Source organism: Cebus imitator, unplaced genomic scaffold, assembly GCF_001604975.1.
Source record: "Cebus imitator isolate Cc_AM_T3 unplaced genomic scaffold, Cebus_imitator-1.0 Scaffold345, whole genome shotgun sequence".
In the NCBI taxonomy this organism is placed as follows: domain Eukaryota; kingdom Metazoa; phylum Chordata; class Mammalia; order Primates; family Cebidae; genus Cebus; species Cebus imitator.
Window position 1 is genome coordinate 100,762 of NW_016107660.1, and position 7,432 is coordinate 108,193.

Here is a 7,432-nt window from a genome sequence, read left to right on the forward strand (position 1 = left end):
AGGTGATATATGTTAAGAGCAAATCAACTGATAGAGATAGAAATGTGGGTGAGGAAGACAACCACTATTCACTGGGCTATTCAAAGGAAAGTGGGCCTTGAACTGGATTTTGGATAACACTGAATAAGATTCAAACAGACAAACCATGGCTTGGGCCCAGTTTGAGCAAAGGATCAGAAGCAGCACTATTCTAGACATGTGAGAATATAAATTTGGCTCAAGAAGAAAGGTTTCAAATGGCAGGTAACTGTGGAAAAATAATTTGGGGAAAACTTACAAAAGGCCCTGAGTACTGACATTGAACCTTGGAATCTATTCAGTACATATTTTGAGAACCATTGAGGGTAACTATGGAAAAGAAAGATGTGTACAATGTAATAGAACAAGAATTGAGAGGTCATTGGCTGGGGGAGTTGGCCTACCCAGAGAACGGTGAGAAGGAATACATTCTGAAGGCTGGCACATAAAAAGAATGAAGGTATCAATGAAAAATATTTTAAAAGCCAAGAGAAGGAGATGAAAGTGGTAGTTTTAGTTTTGAAGGTGAGAGTTTTGAGGTTTTGATGACTATGAAATAGCCGAGTGAGAGTACCCATTTATCAGTGGGAAATCCTGAACTAGAGTTTGAGAGAGTTTGCTAAGTTAAAGTTGTGGGTTTGTGAGTTAGCCTCCTGAAGAGGATGGTTGAATTCATAACTATAAATGTTATTCTCCAGAAAAGAAGTTTTCTCAGAGGGTTTGACATATCCATGATGAGAGTATAGCAGGGAAGCAAGGCAACACTGAAGAGAGAAGGGGTGGTCAGAAGAACTGCAGAAGTGGGGCAATATGTGGAATAGTGAAGGTCTTAGAATAGACAGAGGACCTGGGCCTTGAAGGCCAGCTGGGTCATCTTGAGATGAAGATAGAAGGAAATGGGGGTGACTGGGGTTGAAGAACAAAAGGAGCCCTAAATGTTTCTTTTTTAAAAAATTTATTTTATTGCATTTTAGGTTTGGGGGTACATGTGAAGAACATGCAAGATTGTTGCATAGGTACACATGTAGCAGTGTGATTTGCCGCCTTCCTCCCCATCACCTATATCTGGCATTTCTCCCCATGCTAAATGTTTCTTATAGTCATCATCTTATCCATAGAAACACATCTCTGGGAAGGAATGAGTTAGGTTTTTTTAAATTTTTCCTTCATTAATACAAACAGAAAAACAGGTGGTGAAACAAATTGGAAAACAATGTATACGCAGCTAACACTCTTAAAGAAAAAGATTTCACACCGTCCCCTGCTAACCTGTTCTGATATTCAATGGCTCTTGTTACCCAGGAGTTCTTTTTTAAATCATTATCTGAAATCCCCATTGCTCTCCTGTGAGCAGTATTTTTTTCTGGCTTTCCTCTGTTTATCCTCAGGGGACATAAAGAACATATGGCAACTATCTCTCAAGTAATAATCCTTCATATTTTGGAAATACATGTTACACAAGATTTTTCCTCTCTAACCTTTTATTCTTCAGGCTAAATAATACTAAGAAGTTTAGGCTTTCTTTATGATCATTTCTTCCCAGGACGATGGTGCAAACTGAGTCAAATTCAGCTCGTAGGACTTGGATGAAATCTATATTGAAGTCACTGGTTTGAATTAGTGAACAGTATCGATGTCAAGTTTACCTGTTAGGTACAAATTTAAGAATAAAATGTTGATGACCCTTTTGCGAACAACTCTGTGCATCTTTTGTATCCTGAGAACACTTATCAAAACTAATAGATGAATAATAAATCTTTCAGAAGAAGAAAACTGATGGACAAAGGGGTGAAAATGTAGCATTTATCTCTTATGGCCGATGCCTGGCGTATATCAACTCAATTCATATTTGCATGAATTTATGAAAGCAAGAATGAAAAAATATATACTCAGATGTAAAATTAGCAATATTATTTTTAAAAGGTTGTTAAAAGTTAAGTCCAGTCCGTTGGGCTGTTTCTTAATAATGTGATATTTTACTTATATTAATATATTCAGAAACACCCAGTGGTGTTAAAAGGTCTGAAATGGACAGGATTTGGCCTTTTAGTGAATGTTGCCTCCACTTTCTTTCTCTAGAATTTATTCTATCATTTTATGACAGTCTTAATAAAGATTATTGAAAGAGTCTGGGCATTAATTTATCAACCAGTATTTGTTTCAGGCTAGCTAAAAGGTTGGCACCATGTTCCAAGGGGAAGTTAAGTAAGCACAAAATCACAAACTATTCAAGTTGATAAAGCTGCTGATTTAAGCCAAAATAGTAATTCTCTTGACAACATAACAGTGAATGTTTACATGGCATGACCTCTTGCCAGGCACTGTTCAAGCACTTTCTACATCACTATATGATTTTTTTAATATTAACAACAACTCATTAAACGGATACTATTATTGTCCTTATTTTACATGTGAGAAATCTCATGAGAATTGACTAAAGTCATATAGTTAGTAAACCATAGAGTTAGGATTTAAATCTGGGTCCAATCCCTGTATGTTCCACCATTATTCCATGAGAGAGGTCTTCCAGGCTCCCCTTGAGTAATCTGAAGAGTGAGATGTGTATTATCTTTTTTGTTTTTCTCAATCAATTGAGGTTTATTGATCTAGAGCTTGAGGGTGTACCCAAGATAAACATGAGTCACGGAAATCCTCTGTGGCCTGAGTTCTCCCTGAAGAAGGCTTTTCAGGAGGCTTGGTACTTATACATTTCCTTAGGAAAGAAAAGGTGTGTAGGAAGAGTTGGGGAGAGGCAGAAGAATGATTACTCTCATATTGTCTTTGTTCTGTGCATGAGAAAATAAGGATTATTAGTGTGAAGTCTAATAGACATGTCCTTGTTTTATGGGAGAATATACATCTTTTTTTTAAGGTATTAAGATTAATTTTTTTTTCATAAGTTGTTAAGGGTACAGGTGGCATTTGGTTACATGAATAAGTTATTTAGTGGTGATTTGTGAGATTTTGGTATACTCATCATCCGAGCAGTAAGCACTGCACCCTATTTGTAGTCTTTTATCCCTCACCCTCCTCCCACTCTTCCCCCCAAGTCCCCAAAGTCCATGTATCATTTTAATACTTTGTGTCCTCATAGCTTAGTTCCCACATACCAGGGAGAACATACAATGTTTGGTCTTCCATTCTTGAGTTACGACATTTAAAATAATAGTCTCCAATCTCATCCAGGTCACCGCAAATGCTATTAATTTATTCCTTTTTATGGCTGGGTAGTATTGCATTGTGTATATATATATGTATACACATATGCATCACAGTTTCTTTATCCACTTGTTGATTGATGGGTATTTGGGCTGCTTCTACAATCGTGCAATTATGAATTGTGCTGCTATAAACATGGTGTGTAAGAATCTTTTTTGAATAATGACTTCTTTTCCTCTGGGTAGATACCCGGTAGTGGGATTGCTGGATCAAAATGTTGTTTTACCGTTAACTGTTTGAGGAATCTCCACACTAGTTTACATTCCCACCAGCAGTGTAGAAGTGTCCCCTGATTACCACATCCACACCGACATCTACTGTTTTTTGATTTTTTAATTATTGCCATTCTGGTGTGCATTATCTTTTACTAGAAAACTCTTCCTCCTGTTGAAATGGAATCTTTCTTCCCATACCTTTCCTTTATCAGTCTAATTTCACTACCTGGAGGAAGATGGAGATTATTTTCTGCAGAGCAGAATCTGGATCTGAAGACAGCCTTCAAACTCCTCTAGAAATCATTTTTTTCAGAATTAACATTCTCTCCTTCAACTGCCACATATGACATTTTTGTTTTAATTATTTAGCTTTGCAAAACTTCCCTATTCAGAAAAGGATATTAGATAGTTCACACAGATATACACAACAGACAAGCAAGATAATATATATACCTCCAGGGTTTGTGGCATCAATAGATTTGATAAACACGCCTTTTGTGTCTTCATTAGAATAATAGATAAATGAGTTAGGGCTGTACAGAGTATAAATCCCAGCAGCATACCCCTATATACCCCACCTAGAATTTCTCAAATATCCAGGCCACATCTTTCTGTCTTAGCTACAATGTTAATTATCAATTAGCATGTTTATGTCAAAATGTCCTATGACAGCATTTTTCTCTAGGATCTAATAACCCAGTAACCTTGGATGCCAGTGTTATTTAGTGATATGGAAGTGGATTTTGGATTCAAAATGTATGCTAAAGCTTTGCAATAATAGAAAACTTAATTTCTGAGCTTCAGTCTCCTTGTCTAGCAGAGACCACAGGTATCACACACCTTCTTAAGGCTAGCCGTAAGGATTAAATATGATGTACATATAGAATTCTTAGCAGATAGTAGGTGCTTAATTATGATTGTAGATATTTGTCAAGAATTACTCATTTGGCCAGGGGAGAGCTAATAAATGTTTACCTAATAATTGGCTCTCTGAGGGAAAAAGCTCTGGTTTGGAGCATTTGATGATTTCTCTGGTATAAACAGTCCCACCAAAGTTTTTGATCTATCATCATGGCCTCATGGAAGGCGGAGTTGGGTAGCAATATATCCAGTCCAATGGTTCTTGGGAGCCAGTGCCAGCCAGCACCAGCTTCCCCCTGTGTGTGGCCCATGCTACACTTATATTCCCACTCACAAGTAAGATTGCAGCATTAATATGTGAGCGAAAAGATACAAAGAAAAAAAGATTTCCATTACAAAGAGCTCCTGCCAGGTGCTGAGAGTCCTTGAAAAAGAGATGGTTATTTTTGTTGCATTTATAATTGTGAAGCTTCTTTTGCCTGCTCTGGTATGGAAGCACCAGTTATTCTTTCCAACTGTGCTTGATTTTGTCTTTCTTTACCTCTCTTTCCCTCACCCTCCCTCTTCCAACACATGCTTCATTACCAAGGAATGTAAGGGATTTTATGAGAAATTCTAAGGTTTGAACACCTAAATTCCCATCTTCTTAGGATAGGTAGCATCCAGCATCCAGATAAGAGTTGGGTATAAAAGGAAACATTTGTCTGCCCAAAGACAGCAGCATCAGAATCTTGGCATAAGAGAAACAGCCTTGTTTAGTATGTGGCTGTTTACGTATTCCTTGTGAGGACGAAAGTCTGACTGTGCTCATTTTCATATTTTAAGTCATCATCAATTACACATTTGTAGGCATATTTCTTGTGGGCTGCCTCCAGTGGCTGTCAGTGAAACCAAGCAGCTGTTGGGTAGATATGGAAGAAAAACACCTTGAATGTTGCACTTCTGATTGCTTCTCCTGGCACAGGTAGAGGTCCTTACGCACAGGGAAGGAAACGACAGGCATGCATCCAGGTTCCTTTCTAGCTGTCTCTTTAGAAATCACTGCTTTTTGGACAGTCCTGAAAGCATGACACAGCTGAGATTTGGTATATGTACACACACAGCATCATATTTGATTTTGTCCCTCACTTCCTTCTGGCAATCCTTTGGCAGGTGGTATCAGATTCTTCTCTCTAAAGTGCATTACCAGCTGAGATTTCCCTTTGTGCTTAGTAAATATTTAGGCATTGTAGATTGCGTTAGCAATGATTCCTTTTATGTTTCAAAGGCTGGAAAATTTTTCTTCCTTGATACTTCACTGTCACTGATTTGGGAAAGTGGTATGAGCCAAGTGGACACTGGGCAAGGAATTAAAATTTATAATTGCCACGAATAGTATCATTTCCTTAGCTGCTTCCTTGTCCTTGCAAATGGAATGCCTTGTAGCGTGGGAATGTAATTTTAGGGTGGCTGTGCTTTTGTGATATTTCATTCAATCCATTTAACAGTATTATTTTTCAATTCTAATTAATATTGATGTTTTTAATGTGTATCTTAAAACTATAGTTTTTGAACGAAGAAGGCTTACGATAGACTCACCAGCAAAGGTGACTAGAGGTCTGCAAGAGTGATCATGGATAGAGCAATTTAGATGAACTTCCTCCTGAATTGCTGCCCAAAAAGTTTGTTAGTCAATCTTATCACCATAGTTCAGCACAAAGTTAATGGAAATAGGGCTCTATAATTTTGATGTAAAACATCAAGTACCTTATAATTATCATCATCATCCATCTTTATCCACCATCATCCATCACCATTATTATTGTATTTTTATTGCTTGGATTAATCCAGTCCTAATAGAGCATAATGGTATGGAAATTATTTAATTACATTATAAGTACAAACTCTATCAAGTCAGAAATCATGTAGTCCTATGACAGAAATCCAGTAATACCACCTCCTGCTAGGATTAGCTATATATGCCTTTAAGATATAGAACTTAAACATGCAGAGGGATATGTAGATTGTCTGACAGCTGACTTTTCTTCCATTTCTCCATGTTTCTATGTTTAATTTTGCCTCTATGTCAAGGAACCTCCAGCACAGTGTTTAGAAGAATCGCTTAAGCTCTTCCTGAATATAAACATTCTGGTACTTCATCATTGTAGATCCCTGATAAGGCTCTTGGAATCTCTATTTTTGACAAGCATGTCAAATGCTTCTAATAAGTTGTCTGGAAGGACATGCATGGAGGAACATGCCACTCTGCCCTCATAAAAGGCATCCATTTTTCTGTCTGTTTTTGTTGTATCGCTGCCCAAATGGAATGTGACTATCAATACATAATAATTTCAATTACTAATATATAAATTATTAGAGTTAATTTATATCAAGTTATACTTATCATTAGTAATGAATAATAATGATGATGAATGATAGCAGATGTATACATGTGCCTCCAATGCAGATGCTCTTAAAGGATTTGCATGTATTAATTTTCACAAGGGCCTTCTGAGGCAGGTAACATCATATCCCCATTTTTTAGAGGAGAAAACTCAGCTGAAGGAGGCTAGTCACTGAATCACAGAAGGAAGAGAGCAGGCTCTAGAATCAGGTGGCATGGGCTCTAGGTCTGCCTGTGACACTTACCAGTTGTGTGTCAATGACAGTCCTTCGCCACTTCTTGGCTATAAAGAAAAACTGGGGATACAGCTAGTACTACCTGCAGAGAGGGGTGGTGAGAATTTCAGGAGCTGGAGTATGCAAGTTAAAGGCTAGCCTGGAGAGTAGGCATGCTCAAGAAATGTTAACTGTTACCACCTTCTGTTGTGACAGCCCTGCCTTTCCAACACCTTTTCTAATGAGTTATTGTCAGTAACATGCCAGTGTTGCTTTCTGAACTGTGACTATCTTTAGCTAGTAAGGCTTGGTGTCTTTTTTTTTTTTTTTTCAATTTTCTTTTCTTTTTGAACAATGAAGAACATTCAATTTTCAATTAATCTTAATAGGCACACATACAAATATTAGGCCTAATTAATAACCTTATTACCTAATGAGAAAGGCAGAATGCATTGCAGATAACCAGGAAACTAACGTACAAGTCTTAGTGTTCATTACTGCTGTGAAATTCATTCACATGT

The 7,432-nt window shown here is 37.3% G+C and overlaps 1 long non-coding RNA gene across 1 annotated transcript; it reads left to right on the forward strand.

Annotated features, from left to right (window-relative positions):
* Positions 1-376: 376 nt before the first annotated feature.
* LOC119467882 lies at positions 377-2,152 on the forward strand. Its single transcript, XR_005196520.1, has 2 exons — positions 377-432; positions 1,562-2,152. It is a non-coding gene; the product is annotated as an uncharacterized LOC119467882 (long non-coding RNA).
* Positions 2,153-7,432: the final 5,280 nt, after the last annotated feature.